The following is a 17,182-nucleotide window of genomic DNA, read 5'->3' on the forward strand; positions in this document are numbered from 1 at the left end:
TTGCTACCTTTGTTCTTCCACTAAACCAGAATATGTTTTAACTAAACAGACTACTTTCATGACTATGACATTGTTAGCATCGAGTAAATACCCTTAAATAATTCCCAATCTCAGTTCACATTTTTCTAACTTTCTCTCTTCTATCAAGATTAGGTCATGATTTTTGAGAAATTATCCCTTCTGTATATATGCTCTGTACATTGCTCAGACATATCAGCCATTTCTCCCTATGCCTTAGAATATGAATGAGAGTATGTCAGGAGGAATGGGAAAGGATTGTCTGTCTTTCTCTGATCTATTACTCTGTTAAAATTACAGGAGCCAATTAGTTCTCACAAACCTGCCTTCCCTCATTTAAGGAATTCAGTGGCTGTTTTGTAGCCATAGCATTTTTAAGCTGTGTTTTCAAGATGTTGTGCATGACAACCTTGACGGTTTGGGAATTTTAGAGGGATTTCTAGCAAATATGCCTCTGATTTAACCTGCCCTGAAAACACTACCATATTTTTACATCTCTAATATTATTGTGGAAGCTCAGGAAGAAATGTAGAAATTTAAAACACAATGTGCAGTAAGAGTTCAGCAAGGATGGAAGAACAAGGATTCAGAGCTAAATTTGAATAAAATATTGAGAAGAAAGCTGGTAGACCCAGTTAGTCAATAGGGAGAAGATAGACCTTAAGTCTTCATAGAATGAGGCAACATCTTTGTGCACCTTTTGTAAAATGATTTAGAGATGGTCTGAATCCAAGGTAGGTTAAAATATGGCAAACTGATTCATTGGTTGTATGGAGATGAGGCCATTTGATCCTCCACATGATCCAACAGAATGCTGAGCACCTTGGTGGGGATGAAGCAGAAAGGTAGTATTTTTCTCAACTCATTTTCACAAAGAGCAATTTTGTGGCCTGTCACTTTAAATATCTGTCTATTTCATTGACAAGTGTGTCCTGATCCAAGGTAACAAAGTAGACCATGTTGGTTCTATGTTTCCCTCAAAGACTATATATTCAAAACAATTTTTGATAGACTATATTATTCCTCCAGAATTAGCCAATCATTTGGAAAACGTTCTATCACAGGTGATCTTTCACCCTCTGTCAACCCAAATCAAATTTGAATCACTTTGGAAGTGACCAAAATCCATTACTAAATTTGTTTCCAAATAGAACACAGCACTGTATCTGATACTTTGGATAACTATTGATCTAAATACTAATATTATCTGTCCAAATAGGAAGTCTAAATCTGAACCTTTTTTGAGCTTTAGGAAAGTTGAGATTCAGATATGCATTGCACAACCCATTCCAGCATCTGATGGCTAATTATTGAATAGGCCTAGAGACTGGATTTTTCTTTTAACTCCACAAATAGACCTACTGAATAGCAAGGTAAGCTGTGCAAAGCAGCTAGTATTCACTTCAGATTCAGATTTGGCTGATTTGGGGGACAGTGATTTGATTCGGTGATTTGGCTGAATCTGATTCAGAGATTCAGCCACCACCAAATTGGTCAAATCTCCAAACTGGACAGGCATCATCTCCTGTCCACACTCCCAGGCCCATCAATGGCTGGCCCACCTGGACCCAGTGTTCTGGCACTTAAAAATGCTCTGTACTCACTGGCTTCTGCCAGGTGGGGAGAAAATCCCTACTGCCTCATGCTGCGTGGTGGGGGGGGGGGGGCTCTGCCATGGGCCCCCAGAGGCCCTGATGGCCACTGCAGCAGCCAGTAAGAGTGGGCCTTTGTTGTTGCTGTTGTTGTTAAATGCTGAGTTGCTGGGGCTGGGCAGGGCAGCCATTGATGGGGCTGGGAGAGTGGGCAGGGAATGGAGGCTCATGGCAGAGCCCCCCCCCCATGCAACAGAGCAGTGGGGGGCAGTGGGGATCACCCCCACCCCGACTGGCAGCATCCAGTGAGTGCAGGGCTTTTTTTTGATTTGTTTTAAGCACCATGACATTGGGGCTGGGTGGGAGAGTGGGCAGGGGTCAGAGGGCACTTGGGGGGCGGGGCTGGGGGAGCAGGTAGGGGATAAGGCCTGGTGTGGGTCCCCCCATGGCCCCCTCCTTCACCCCCCTGCCCTCTACTTACCAGTCCAGCTCCCTGTGGCAGCAAGTGGGGATTGCTCGAAGCTCCTCCAAATCTTTTTCCAAATTGATTCAGAGGCTTCGGATCGATTTGGACCTTTTTTATTGGTCTCCCAATTTTGGCTCAGATTTGGAGATTCAGCTGCCAAATCTTGTCCAAGCTCTATTGGGAAGCAAAGCTTCGCACAGCCATGCTATTCATCATTTTAACAAGTAAGCAAATGAGCAAAACAATTTCAAACAAACAACAAAACACCCTTGTATTCCTTGTATTTAGCATAACTGAAAAATACTTGGAAGTGAGAGTTAGGAGACTGGAGAAAACATTCACACAATCCATTGATTCATATTCAAGTACTCTCGTGTCACCAGACTTCCAGTTTTTTACCCTAAAAATATTTAGCATATCTCAAATTAATTAAAATCAGTTTGGGATAATTGTACCTCTACAAGAATATTGTTTCATTATGGTAGGAAAAGATTATATATCTGGTGCTAATCCCATAGTGCATTCAACTACACATCCATTTTCTGATGCGATCAAACCGCCATAATATCTAAAATAGAGCAAACAATTGAGTTACCTCAGGATTTAAAGCTGTAAAGCATGAAATGACATTGCCTTGATGTCTACTAGCTAGATAGATCTATATATATAATGATAGATATCTATCTATTACTCAAGATTACTTAAGGTTTTGCCACACTTTGTTACAAACACACACACACACACACACACAGAGTATATGTGTGCGTGTGTATGACTTTATATATAAAGTTCAAATTGCAGCCATAGTTGGAGAGATGCAAAAAGTAGAATATTTGAAAGCAAAACAAGTGAAGTTTTCAATAAATTAAATCAGCAAAAGATTAAGGGGTAGGTGGGATCATAGTTTGTTGCTTTTTATCTTATGACATGGATAAAACTAAGTTTCAACTCCTAAAGAGAAAACCAGTGTAGTTAACACATACAGAAGGAAGTCAGAATTAACCAACTTCTGCTTACTAATGTCTGTAGAATTTATATTTTGTTTGATACTTGCGATATAAAAAACAGAACAACTGCAAATTGTGAGAAGGTGGAGTTGAAAGAGTTTCAGGGTTGAAATATGCTTTTAACAAAAATTCAAAATCTTGAAAACATTCATGAATACATTCTGATAGAGAACCAGGTTCTTCCAACTTTCCGCCTCTCTCGTTTGAAGTAGTACTGTATTCCAGTAGCAATTCTGCAAAGGTTAGCAGCACTACTGGTAGAGGTAAGAGACCACCGAACATGAATAAGGTTCACAGAATCAAGATGGGAAATAATTCAAAGATAGTGGACAAAGCCAGTTCACTTTAGTTCAGGCTCTTCTAAAAAAAAGTTTGAGGGGATAATTGACTATATACAGTTTCATGGGATCCGAAAAGAGCTCTGGACTTAGACCAAAGCTGTTCCTTACTGGTAACCCAGCTGTAGATGAGGAGCTGTTTGTTCAAGCTTGGATGGCTTGACACACTTTAACTCTGCCAGCACAATGAGTTGCTGTGTTTGTGTAGACATCTGCTTTATTTTTTTTTTAATTACTAATTTATTTATGAAGGTATTAGAGATCACCACTTATCCCTATATTTAGAGTAGGACACAACTGATAATTCTTCGGTTCAGTCTCCAAATGTTAACTTCTTTAATAGCAACTATTGTGCTTACAGCTTTAAGCACAATGGTTGCTATATACAGTTGCTGTTGTTTAATGGGACATAACCCTTTTACAGCTGGGTGATTGTGTGGTGATCAAGTTTTCTTTGCCATTGCTGGGAGCTGGGAGGAAATCTACTATCTTGAAACCAAAACAGTATGAGCCTGTTCTAACATGTTGGGCACATCTACACATGATACTTACCGTGAAGTAGCCTAATAACACTGTGCAGTAGTGTTCTGGTCAAAAACTGTGCTAATAAACTACTGCAAAGTGTTAGGCTGCTACGCAGTAAGCATCACAAAAAAACATGGGCCAGTGCTACTGTGCGGTAGTTACTGCACATTGAGTTAATACTTCATTAAGCAATGAACCAGTAAAAGCAATGACTAAAATAATGCACAGCAACTACTGTGCATTAATGAACATGGAGATGTGCCCTCTGTGAATTTTCTTTCAATATCAGTTACTTCTTTCCTTCCTTTTTTATATGTTGCCTCCTTTAACCTTATACCTAGGTATGACAGTGCAGCTAGAAACATGGGCTTCAGTTCTGACCTTGTTTACACTATCTGATTTAAGTGACCAGCTATTCCATCCAATTCCCTGGATTTTAATCTAGATTGCATTGGTGTTACATTGATATGAGTCATGTCCTAAATTGGAAATCCTAGGGCAATTCCAGCCTCTTAAATAAGAAGCCCGTTTTCTTGAAAAGGTTTTGGAGACCTGCCATTCACCTGGCATTCTGCAGCACTCGGCATGAGGCAATCTGCTGCATGACTCCATTGAGGACTCCTGGATGTGTTAGTGTCAAACTTGCTATGGCAAATAATAGCTGTGTGACTAGCAAGACATGTACTGAGCACCTTGGTGACTTATTTGGCACAGTATGCAGCATGTAATACAAATATTGCAATTCAGTTGGATCAACATGTGGCCAATTTCTGAAGATTTTGCAGAAGAGTGAATATACCTTTTGGATTCAGCTAAGAAATATTTATAAATGCAATATTTTAATTTCCTTTCCTACAAATGGCATGGAGGTTTAGGGAAGATTTAGGGGTGCAGTGGTAGGATAAGGGGTCTTGGATGTCCCTGGAAGCATGTATTTAAGCCCTGGTCTTGAATACAGATCTGCCCCATGCAGCTATCCCCAGTCAACCCAGCTGTAAATGGGCACTTGGACATTTTGTTTTGGGAACCAAAGGGGTTGGACATGATGTCATATAACTTTCTTCTGTGCCATTGGCTACAAAAATGTGTGCATCTTACCCATGCTGGCCTAAGATGTTATTTATGGTTAAGTGGACCTTGGACCTTTGATATAAATGTCAAATGAAGAGGGCAAGATCCTCATTAGTTTAATGAATATAAGATAAACTCTATTGATTTTTTAAAAGGACTAGAAAGCTGGAAGGGTGAATTCAGACATGGATTAATTTAAAAAAATAAAGTCATCTCTAAAGGAGCTGTTCCAATGTAGTTTTCTTATCTACTTTCAGTTAAAATATTAAATTTTAAACTGGTTTATATATTATTTTATGCATATTTTTCATGTTCATTAAATTAGCTCAAATTGCCTCTGAAAAATGAGATTACTTAATGTGTCTATTCCCTGTATGATTTGGGACTTGGGACTGCTAATTTTGGTGCCAAAATTGGGTTTTTATTGTATCTTTCTCTTCCCCCCCCCCCCATTTTTCACATTGACTCTGAAGTATAATCAGACAGTTGGATGTTGTTGTGATTAGCACATATCAGGACTATAATTTAAGAAATATGAAGCAAGGAAAACAAATAAAACATTATTACTGAAGAAAAGGTAAAATGTCTTTACCATGGTGCTGTTTATGGAAACTTATTAACACTCTTTTAAGGCATCTTTTTACTTTGAAAGGTAGCATTTACAGTTCATTTTGGTGTGTGTGTGTGTGTGTGTGTGTGTGTGTGTGTGTGTAATAGTACCCTCACTTATGCTTTTTATTCATAGATTCATAGATTCATAGATGTTAGGGTCGGAAGGGACCTCAATAGATCATCAAGTCCGACCCCCTGCATAAGCAGGAAAGAGTGCTGGGTCTAAATGACCCCAGCTAGATACTCGTCTAACCTCCTTTTGAAGACCCCCAGGGTAGGGGAGAGCACCACCTCCCTTGGGAGCCCGTTCCAGACCTTGGCCACTCGAACTGTGAAGAAGTTCTTCCTAATGTCCAGTCTAAATCTGCTCTCTGCTAGCTTGTGGCCATTGTTTCTTGTAACCCCCGGGGGCGCCTTGGTGAATAAATCCTCACCAATTCCCTTCTGTGCCCCCGTGATGAACTTATAGGCAGCCACAAGGTCGCCTCTCAACCTTCTCTTGCGGAGGCTGAAAAGGTCCAGTTTCTCTAGTCTCTCCTCGTAGGGCTTGGTCTGCAGGCCCTTGACCATACGAGTTGCCCTTCGCTGTACCCTCTCCAGGTTATCCGCATCCTTCTTGAAGTGCGGAGCCCAGAATTGCACGCAGTACTCCAACTGCGTTTTTTTTTTTCTTTAATATAAAAATTTAAAAAATAACTGATACAATTATACATTGCATCTGTCATCTCTATACAAAAAACAAATACAGAGGTAGCTTTAACGGCCAAAAGTAACACCTTGTGTTTAAATTAAGTGGTTTTAGAGAAATTTCATTCAAAATCATTTTCAGAAAGTTCTTACCTGATATTCAAAGACACTAAAAGGCAATAAGGCAAATCATCTGAAGGTAAACTGCAAAGTTAAAAGAATTTGTGTCCTTAAAACAAGATGAACTGGAAGGGGGAAGACTTTTCCATGACAAATTACCACCATGCTAGGCATTGCACTGGATGCCTAATAAGACTTGACTTAAGGAGTCACAGGGTAAGTTATTAAAACCCATTTCTCTTGCACAGGCAAAAGTTCCCACGCAGTACTGGAAAGTGGGTCTCTACCACCTGCTATGTATTAATAGCATGCATGCTCTTACCAGTAGGCCTGCTTAACCCTCAACCTACGCATCTGAAATTGAATGTAAAAAATCTGATATTCAATTGTGGGTGAAATAGGGGATAAAGATCTGCATCAGTCTGAGGCCAATGCACACAAGAAATGACAGACTTAGTATTCTGGACAATTCGTTAATACATTTTAAAATTGAGAAAAAGAACAGATCATTTTGAGACTGACCACACCTTGTTTTTCTATCCTTTGTCCCCTCTTTAATTTTGCCTACATGATCTAACAGCACAAGAGATTACCACTTTACTGTAGCTGAAGATAGGATCCTAAGTCAAGGTGAAAGTTCAAAGCATTCATGGGGAAAAAAGGTAATTTAGTTAAGTGTGATAGCGGAAAGCTAAAGTGAAAGGTTGTCCTCTAATGTATAATAGGTAGCAAGTAGCATGGCTTTGGCATAAAATGAAACATTAACCTGTAACACTGGTGTTTTACACGTTGGGCCTATGGTCTCATTAGATCTTGCACCATACATGTGATCTTGTTCTTTATAACAAAAAGGAGTTAAACTTATGTTGTGGTCCTTTGTACTAAAGTTTCAGTGACATGCGGGTCCTAGAAATATGAAAAAGCATCAACTGATTATTTTTGGAATTTACATATTTAAACAAGTAGTTTAACAGAATTTTGTATGCCAAGTTGTATCTCAAAGGCACCTTTTAACATTGCATCATGAACTCAGACAAGTTCTTAAGGAAATTCGGAAAATCAATGCTCTATTTCTGATGACCAGCAACAAAATCCCCTATTTCTGCTCAGCTAGTTCCAGGAGTTGCCTCAAATATACGACTTTTTCTCATGGTCCTGTTTAAAAAAAAAACAAACAAAAAAAAAACGACTAGACGTTGTTCTACTAACAAAAATATTTTCCATTCTTTTCAAACAAAGAGCAGAGAGATTTGAAAGAGAAGGGAGAGAACATTGTAGCCCAAAGCCTGTAGTCAGTGAACTGTAGTCACAGCCAGCCTCTGTTCTTCACCTCTATGTGGACAGATGTGTTGCACTGTTTAATAGCAGCTTCCAGCTGAGCTAGTTGATAGCATCCAACTGTTAACCTCTCTCTGTATACTTCTTGTGAAACACAGTCATAGAGTTCCTCAGCAGTAAATTTTATGCTGCTGTTTATCTCATTACTGTTTAGGAAGTTATAGAGAGTCCAAATATCTTCAAAATTGCTGTTTGGAGTCAAGATTCTACGAATGCCTTCAAGAATATCATTCACAGCTGCCATCAATTTCTGTAGACCTAAGAAAGCTTCTTCAAACAATGTCTTTGCAATGGTGCTGATAATACTTGGGTTCAACTTCTGGAAAATGTCGATACTGTACAGGTTTATCGTATTCCACACACTTTCAAGCACGGACCAGATTTGCAGATGTCTGTTATCTCGGGCGAGCTGGGCATCTGACAATGATTTGCCTTCTTCACAAGTCTGCTGGTGTAGTGTCACATCTTCCATTTTTTCACATGCAGCATTTTCTGAAACATCTTCAGGGGCTTCTGACTTATGGTTATGATCTGACCCATCCTCTTCAAGTGACTGAAGCAGTTTATTCACCTGGGTAAAAGCCTGGGGAAGTACACCATCATAGTCTGATCTTGAGCTGAAAGCATGTAATAGTTTTTTGGATTCCCGGAGCAGGGTACCAGCTATTAAGGAATCAATCATTTTTCCCTTACAAAGATGATTGTGCAGGTATTCAATAGTTGCAAATAATCTCCTTGGCACAACCTGTCCAAATACAGCAAACCAATGTTTTTTATAGCACTGTAGCAAGTCTGCTAGTGTCCATGGGGGTTTCAGGTACAGTATCTCCATCCAAAGGTTTCCAAAGGCGATTTTCATTTCAGTCTCCAAAATAGAAGACAAAGCTTCCCCTAAGCTTTTTTCAAGGTTAAGAATGATGCTTGAGAATGGATCAGGAAGATTACAATCTTTCTTTGCTTCCTGGGAAACAGCATCAGTTTCTGACTGCTGTGGAATGTCCTGATGGCTATTCAGATTGTTCGCATTGAGGTTCCGGAGTTTTATTAGGGTTATAAACATTTGAAATGGCCCAGCAGATTCAGAAAAGCAAACAAATGAACAAAAAGAAAACCAATAAAACCTTGTGGGTTTTCCTGCCAGAAGTTTTAATCCAGAGGAAAGGAAAATTATGTTTACAAATGATAGGAAGCAAACAGAATCCCAGGATTATCATGGACAACTGCTCTGCCTCTAGATTTTGCATCTGTGGAGTCCCACTAAGCTCAACTTTCTCCCCAGCATGTCCTTGAAGCCACTTGGAGGTCTAGTGAGGGGAAAAAAGATTAAAATATTCACATATTAAATCTTCCATATATTAAAAAATGAGGATGGAATAGGGGGAAGAATTCTCTCCCCTTTCTTAGCTGAAATCTGCATTTGGATTGAGATCAACTGGTTGTTACAGCTAAACCAAAGCATAATGGTTTAGATAATGCTGGCAAAAAGGTGGAAGCCATTACAAAGTCCTGACTCCTCCATTTCATCACCCAGCATTAGTCTGTCTTCCCTTAGAATAATGTTACTCTCCAGGTGCCCCTACAATTGTTCAGGGGTAGAGGGGACATTTTAATTAGAGCGGTTCTTGGAGAGATGCTCCAATTAAATATCACTGTATCATGTGTATTAATTCCCTGCACATTTAAAAATGGCCATAGGATGTTTAACTAAAGCTCATTCAATGACCTTTAATTAAAATGTCCCAGCAGCCATTTTTAAATCTATGGGGGCTTATACACATGATGCTGTGGCAATGCTAGACTTTTCTAATTAGAACATGGAGCAGACTCCAGTAATTGAGCATGCTTCTATGTGTTTTGTTGCTGGTAAGTTTTGTAAGGCTTCAGCCTCTTCTTGATAGGTGCCTTGCCCCCAAGCAACTTCAGGGTGAGACTTGGGCTTGGGTGCCACCTAGATGGTATGGGTGCTGCTCCTACTTTCCTGCCACATCTTTGATGTTCCTTGTTGGGGAGGCAGTTCCCTTCAGGTGGCCCCCAAAAGCAAAGAGGTCTTGACCCCGATCTTTTCTTCATGGGGTTCCAAGCCTCCCCTTCACCCCATCCTTATCACTTCCACAGCCTGGACAAACGCTGCACTCTGCAGGTCTTCCTCTGGATGATATCTTCTTTCACCCAGATGACCCACCCTGGGATGGGTCAGGCCTTCGTGGCCAGTACGATCTTCCTTCCACAGCCAGTTCCTCAGCTTCAGGCTGACTTGGGTCCATAAACCTGCCCTGCTTTAGGGCTAACTAGGACTTCACATGAGATCACTCCTGAGATCATGTCTCCCAGTGGCCACTGGTTACTCAAAACAAAGGAAAAAGAATAAGTGGGGGACTTGCTCGTCCCTTCCCTCCTAGTGCTTATGGGGATGGGAAGCCACCCTGTGCCCCTCCCCGATCCTTCTTCCCAATGCAACCACCTCCGGATCCCTGCTGACCTGTGGTCACTTTCTTGCTCCTCCTGAGCTGGAGGGGCATGCAGCTCCCATGCCAGGCTGCTCTTTACTCCCTGCTGATCTCCTTGTGGGAGCTAGCAGATCCCTGCCTCTTTCCCCAGCCACCATACCTGCATTCCTTGATAGGGCTGTGATGTCGCTCCTGGGTGTCTCTTGCCTCCCTGAGCTTGGGTTCCTTTCCTGCCATCTCAGAGCCCTCCTGCCACTGCTCTGCTCACCTGGCCTGCTTTCCAGACAGTCAATCCTCCATTCACCTCCTCATGTCTTCTGAACTCAGCTGGTATATCTCTTGAACATAAAAATAGAGGGCATAAAGGTGTCCGGTTTTGTATTGATAGAGGACAACCAGATTGTCCTCTGTGATGGCCACCCTAGGCGTTGCTTGCCTCCTGAGGCTGAGGGGGACATGGGATCACCTGCAGCTGGCAACACAGGTGTTGGCAGTGAGGACAGGCCAAATGGGGACCATCCACAGGCAGCCACGGTGGTGTTGACGGTGGGGGGGCCTTTGGCCAGACACCGAGTCCAGAAGTCCTGGTATCACAGCCAGTGGTACTTCTTAGGAGGTGGGGAACACCGACACTCCACCTGCCTCCCCCCCCCCGCCCATAACCTAAGCTTTGAGTCGTTGCTCTTGGGGGGGGGGTACATGCACACCCATGTGCACCCCCTACACATCGCCTATGGTCTGTTATTTATTTTAGCAATGTAGCTGTGGTTGAATAAATTGGTTCTGTGGGAAGCTGTAGGGAGAGATGGACACAGAATGTATTGGTCTGGATTGACCCTGCATAAATAATCTTCCCCTTAGGATTCACTCTGCCAAAGTGAGAGACAGGATATGTGGCTAGATCAGGGGTGGGTAATTATTTTGGGCAGAAGCTGCTTACTGAGTTTTTTTGCAAGCTGTCGAGAGCCACATGGGTATCCCTACCCCTTGACAGGTGCTAAATGGCATTTCTTTCACTTAGGTCTTCTGAATAATGCCTTAATACAGACACAATTATTTTTATAAAGGAAAAATGTTATGAACCAACCCCTTTTTACATGTCCTGCAAATGAGGATAGATAATTTGAGATAGTCTGATGATAAGCATCACTTAAACTGCAACTTCAGTTTCCACCTTTGCCAGTAACAACTGCATGGAAATGTTTTTCCATCTCCAATGGCTCCCTCCCTTCTAACTAGCAAGCAGCTGCTTGCCCCTGATTGTCTGGCAGGGCCTTTAGCTAATAAACCTGCTTCATTGCTCCACTTTGTGTGCACCTGTGTGAGTTAATTCTCTGCCTGCTGGTATTCTGATAAGGTCCCTGTACTGTCCATATTTTGAATATTTCAGCATATCATAGCCATCGAGTGGTCGCTGCACTAACTATTGTATTTCCATAATGACTTTTTAGAGCTCTCCTCCATTAATACAGTTTATAGAAGACACTTCTTCCTCTTCTTTCTAGGAGACATTACCTCTGGGGCTATTTGAAAAATGATATTCAAATGCTAATTGAGCTCGGCAGTCACTGTTTCACCCAAGTGCCATCTTTGGAGGTTAGTGTCAGCTGATATTAGTGCCAACCCCACAATAGCTATTTCTAGGACTGAAGTTAAAAATGTAGTTTTTTGTGCCCTCATTTAATTAAATGCCAGTTTATTTTGTTGGATAGTTTATAGCATTTATAAGTTCTCCTTCCTGCCGTGAGTAGGACAGTCTTTAGAAAATTGCTTAAAAATATAGTGTAATGAACTCCTGTTCATGGATCTAGTTGAAAATATGCTTGTTTTGCACACTGTATACACAATTCAGTGCAATTCAGTAACAAAGTACTGCTAGTCCCCATTACAAGGAAGAATGGAAAAAGCCCTTGAAGAGGAATGAAATGGACTGGGAGGAATATAAGGAATGGAAGGGCCTCAGCAGGACAGGGCACAGCTGGAATTGCTCCAACTGTGGAATAGAACAGAGCTTCTGTCAGCGAAGCTAACATGGGCAAGTTATCAGGAAGGGTAAGATACCCATGAACAAAATTCATTGCAGAACAGACGACCAGTGGTAAAATATCTTACACCCAGAGACCCTGAGGGAGTCATCTGTGAAAGATGCTATACTGATCAAAAAAGCTTCTCCTTTGAAATTAAGGAACCTGCTTCTTGATAGACAATTACAACATCAAGGTGTGGCTGATGTGGGGAAACTAAGAGTGAGAGCAGAGGAGGGCTGAGTTGCCCTGCAGAGCATGAGGTTTGCACCATGTTTAGAGAGAGGTTCTGTGGTGGGTAGTCACACTCTGAAAGTCAGTATGATTTTAGTCACCAATTTAACTGAGGATAGGATTAAGTCCATCACCACCAACAGTATGAACAAAGAGCTAGATAGGAACTCTGAATCCCTGGAGTCCAGTTTTTTCCATTTGCTGGCAATCATATATCCAAAGAACACCCACTCTGGCACCTCTTGCAGACCACAAAACATAATTAAAAAAACTTAATGAAGTGCCACAGGAAGAGATCAGAAGAGACAAGGGGACCACCAACAATCATTTTTATCTTATTAAATATATTGTACTTGAGTAAAATGCATCTTATCTTCATTCATCAACATTTAACTAATCATGTATAAATTTATATTTTAAGCAATAAATGTGTTGGTGCAGGTGCATATCCTTAATAAGAGATGCGTGATGCTCTACACTCTTGAAAAACTAGGTATGTATGTAGGAGCATGATGCAAAACTAGAAACAAACATTTGGCCATCCACTTATTCAAATGTTGTCTTTCCAGTGTATTTATATTTTGTCAGTGCTGATCAAACCTATGGATAACAAAGAATGGAAGAATTGTAAACAGTGCTCAGGACAGGGCAGTTATAAAGCACCATCTGGATCAAACAAAATGCGTTTTGATACAGATGAGTGCAAGATCATCATTGTAGGAACAAAGAATGCAGACTGTATCCACAGAATGGGAAAATTTATGCTTGAAATGAGCATCTCCACAAAGGTTTTAAGCATCATGGTAGACTTCTTAACCAAAACTCCCAATAGAATGCTGTAGCCAAAGGATATATAAGCAAGAAAAGTAGGGAGGTGTGTATGTGGCGTACTGATTAGGATAATGGGATATTGCCTGCAGTTCTGTTGTTCACATTTTTAAACGATGTTGAAACACTGCTGGAAAACAGTTTACACTGAATAAGTAACTTCACAGACAGATAATACTAATCCAAAAGGGGTCTTTAAAATTTAGTTGGCAAAGGCACAGTGAGAACCAAAGGCTTAAAATTTAAAGCCAGACAAACTTGAATAAAAAATAAGAGACTTTTTAACTGTACAATGTGATTAATCTGTGGAACAGGCTAGTTTAGGTTCTTCATCTATTGCGTCTTCAAATAAAAACTAGATGTATCTCTGAAAGAAGTGCTGGAACCAAACCTAAATTGTTAGGTTTTTAGAAGGGGGTGAAATTCTATGCCTCTAAAATACTTACATGTTGTAACACATTAAATGGGTGCAGTTACAGATGCTTTGGAGGGTAAGATTAGAATTCAGAATAAACTTGAGAAATTGGAAAAAAATCTGAAATGAATCAAAAGAAATTTAAATAATGACAAGTACAAAGCCCCTCACATAAGAGAGAAAAGCCACCAGCACAAATACAGATTATGGAATGATCAATTTAGGTTGCAGTACTGAAGAGAAGGATTTAAGGATTATAGAGGACCATGAGCTGTGAATGGCATATTTGGTGCAAAAAAGCTAGTATCTTACTAGGTTGTATTAACAAGTATCACCTGTGAATCAATGGAATTCTTCCACTCTTATTCAGTATTGGTGAAGCCTTTCCCAGACTACTGTGTTCAGTTTGGAGCACTGCACTTCTGGAAAGAAAGAGTCCAGCAGAGTGCAATAAAAATGATTAGAAGTCTAAGAATCATGACTTCTGAAGAAAGACTGGAAGAAGTAGGATTATTTATTCTGGATAAGAGTCTTTGGGGAAATTTGATATGTCTGCATATATTTGAAAAGTGGTTATACAGAGGATGGTGATAAACTCTTCTTTTTGGCTGCGGAAAAGTGGAGAAGACATAACTATCTTAAATTGTGGCAAGCGAAATTTAGGTTAGAAGAACTTTCCGACTTTGAGGGTGGTTAAACATTGGAACAGATAACCTAGCGAGGTTGTGAAATTTCCATGCTTGGAAGTTCTTAAGAGCAGAATAGACAAACAGCTGCCTGGAATGATTTAACTAGGCATCATACTGCCTTGAGCAGGGGTTGGACTAAATATCCACTTCAGGTCCCTACCATCCTTGTTTGTCCATGATTCTATGTGAAGTTGGACTAGTTGAACTACTAGTGCCATCAGGATTTAACATTAAATAATCTACTAATATATATTATATTGAAAATATTTAGTGGCTTAAAATTTCTTGATTAATTTGTTTCAGGTTGAAGCTTATTGTTTGAGATGCAGAAGGCTAACAGGCACAACTTATTACTAGGGCTGTACAAAGCTTTGGTCCCTGATTCAATTCAGTGGCCAAATCTCTGAATCCAAATCAAATTGGAGGACCCTTTAATCTCTCCAAATCAAATTGGAACCCTCTGAATTGATTTGGAGAGATTCATAAAGATTCAGTGATTCAGACATAGACACAGCTTTAACTGTTTTTTTCTACATACCTCTAGGTAGCAGGTGACTCATAAACACTGTGATCCTGGGATGCGTGGAGTGTCCCACAGAGCATGGTGGGGGCTCTGCAGCATGCTCAGCAGTAGACCCTGAAATGGGCCAGAAGCACTTCTGGTCTATTTTCAGGTCCACCAGGGAGTATGCAGCACCCCCCCCCCCCGCACCTTCCAGCTCAGTGAGTGGTGCCTCCTGAGTTGGGGGGGGGGGGTCACCCGGGGTCCCCCCCACCATGGTCGATCACTGAGCTGAGGGGGCCTCCCAGCATGCTCCCCGGTGTCGGGACCGAGGGCGGTCTAAGGCTATGGCCAGTAGCCCGGACCGTCAGGTGGGGTTTTTCCACAACGGAGTAGAGTTAGGCACGGAAGCATATTGGTTGTACAAAGAAAGCTTTACTTACACTGCCGATGGTCACAGTGCAGGAAGGAAACTTGCTTGAGTTACAGTTGCACACAAACAAACAGAAGTGAGATCTCTTGTCGAACCGAACTGAGATGAGTCATCGATGTACAACTCTGCACACTCAACACAGGGGGTATGTCAATCTTTCCACTATGACGAGGAGTGGTTAGAAGCTGATCAGGCCCCTATGTCCTCCTCCAAGACACACGTGGAGTTTGCTAGGCTCCACAGCATGCTTAGAGTTCCCCACGAGAGGGTTGTGGAGTCCTCCAACTTGGGTGGAAACTGCTCTAACCTTTTATACAGCTAGGGAGCCAATTGCTAGCTGCCATGTAGGAATAATTTAGAATTGACCAATAGCGGGACACTAATTTGCATACATGTGGTGGGAACTCTTTTGCACCAGGGTTTTCTCTCTGCAGCTGAGAAATCCACCGTGCAAAGAAAGCTCCATGTGGCGAGAAAATTCCAATGCGCCGAGGCACTAAAAATCATTGGGTTATGACACCCAGCAGACCTGGAAGTAGATCAGAAGTACTTCCGGTCCACTTCTGGGTCTGCTGCCAAGCACATAGAGGGTCCCCCTCCACTCTTGTGGGGTGTTCCATCTGCCCCACTATCACAGCTTTCATGAGCCATGCTGGTACCTTGAGGTATATAGAAAAAAACATTTAAAGCTATATCTATGGCCGAATCGCTGATTCTCTGAATCAGCATTCAAATCTTCAGATTCAGCCAAAATCAAATTGGGGACGGTGATCCAAATCAACTAATCGAATCACTGTCCCTGATTTGGGCCAAATCCAAATCGAATAGCACTTTACACACCCCTACTTGTTACAACTAATAACAAGTGGTTATTGCTATTTCTATTACTGTGATTTAATTGTGTAGTAAGAATGTTCTAAGAGTCAAATACAAAATGTTGGCATTTGTACCATAAACAGTAGGATTGAAATTGTATGATGGAGATATACAAATGCCAATACAAAAATCAGCATAGAAAATAGAGTTGAAAGATGAATGCATGATTATTATAAGAAATAATTGCCACACCTGTTCTCTAGTAGTAAATTAGTGCAATTTTCTTAGCCATTTAAACAGTTTCACCTAGAACATGATACAGAGGGACTGAGTAATAAGGAAAAAAACTGTAGTTAAACACTTTCTATTGTTAGCGTACTTCTGATGTTGGATCCTCTCCTGGAATAAATCAACATATCTTAGCTCCCTTTGTACTCTTAGGTCAATTAGATCCCTTAAATCTCTGCTGATTTAGATTACCCAAGGAACTTAACTTCATACATTTAGTAAGTTTAACTGTTCCATTAGAAAATCAAGTTCATAACAATTTTTTTTCTAATAAGTGCTGTTTGTTACTTTATTATCTATTTTTAATTATCTTTTGTTCTCTAACTGCTTTCTCCACCACACATGAGTGACATTGAATTGGAAAAGACAAGTCAGAACTGAATTAAAAATCATTCATGTCAAGTGCCTTCCTGAAAAGGAGAAAGTTGTGTTTCACTGACTTGTAATAGTCCAAAAAATAAATAAATAAATGGTAGCTAGTTCAAGCTGCATCTTTCCATTCAAAAAGAGAGTTTACTGAGAATGAACGTGCAGCTTGTTACTGTCTAAAACAAGATTTTTTCCTCCTCCTGTGCTTAAACAAAAAGCCATGTGTGAACAGTTTTCTGTAGTAAAAAAGGTTACTGTTGGATGAAAAAAAAAACCTTGCAGCATAGAAAAGATTTGCTGACCCTTCTGACTCTGGGATTTTACTGTAGGTGTTCTTTTCTTTGGTCTGAAATCTCCACAGTA

This window comes from Alligator mississippiensis, chromosome 5 (genome assembly GCF_030867095.1).
Source record: "Alligator mississippiensis isolate rAllMis1 chromosome 5, rAllMis1, whole genome shotgun sequence".
Classification (NCBI taxonomy): Eukaryota; Metazoa; Chordata; order Crocodylia; family Alligatoridae; genus Alligator; species Alligator mississippiensis.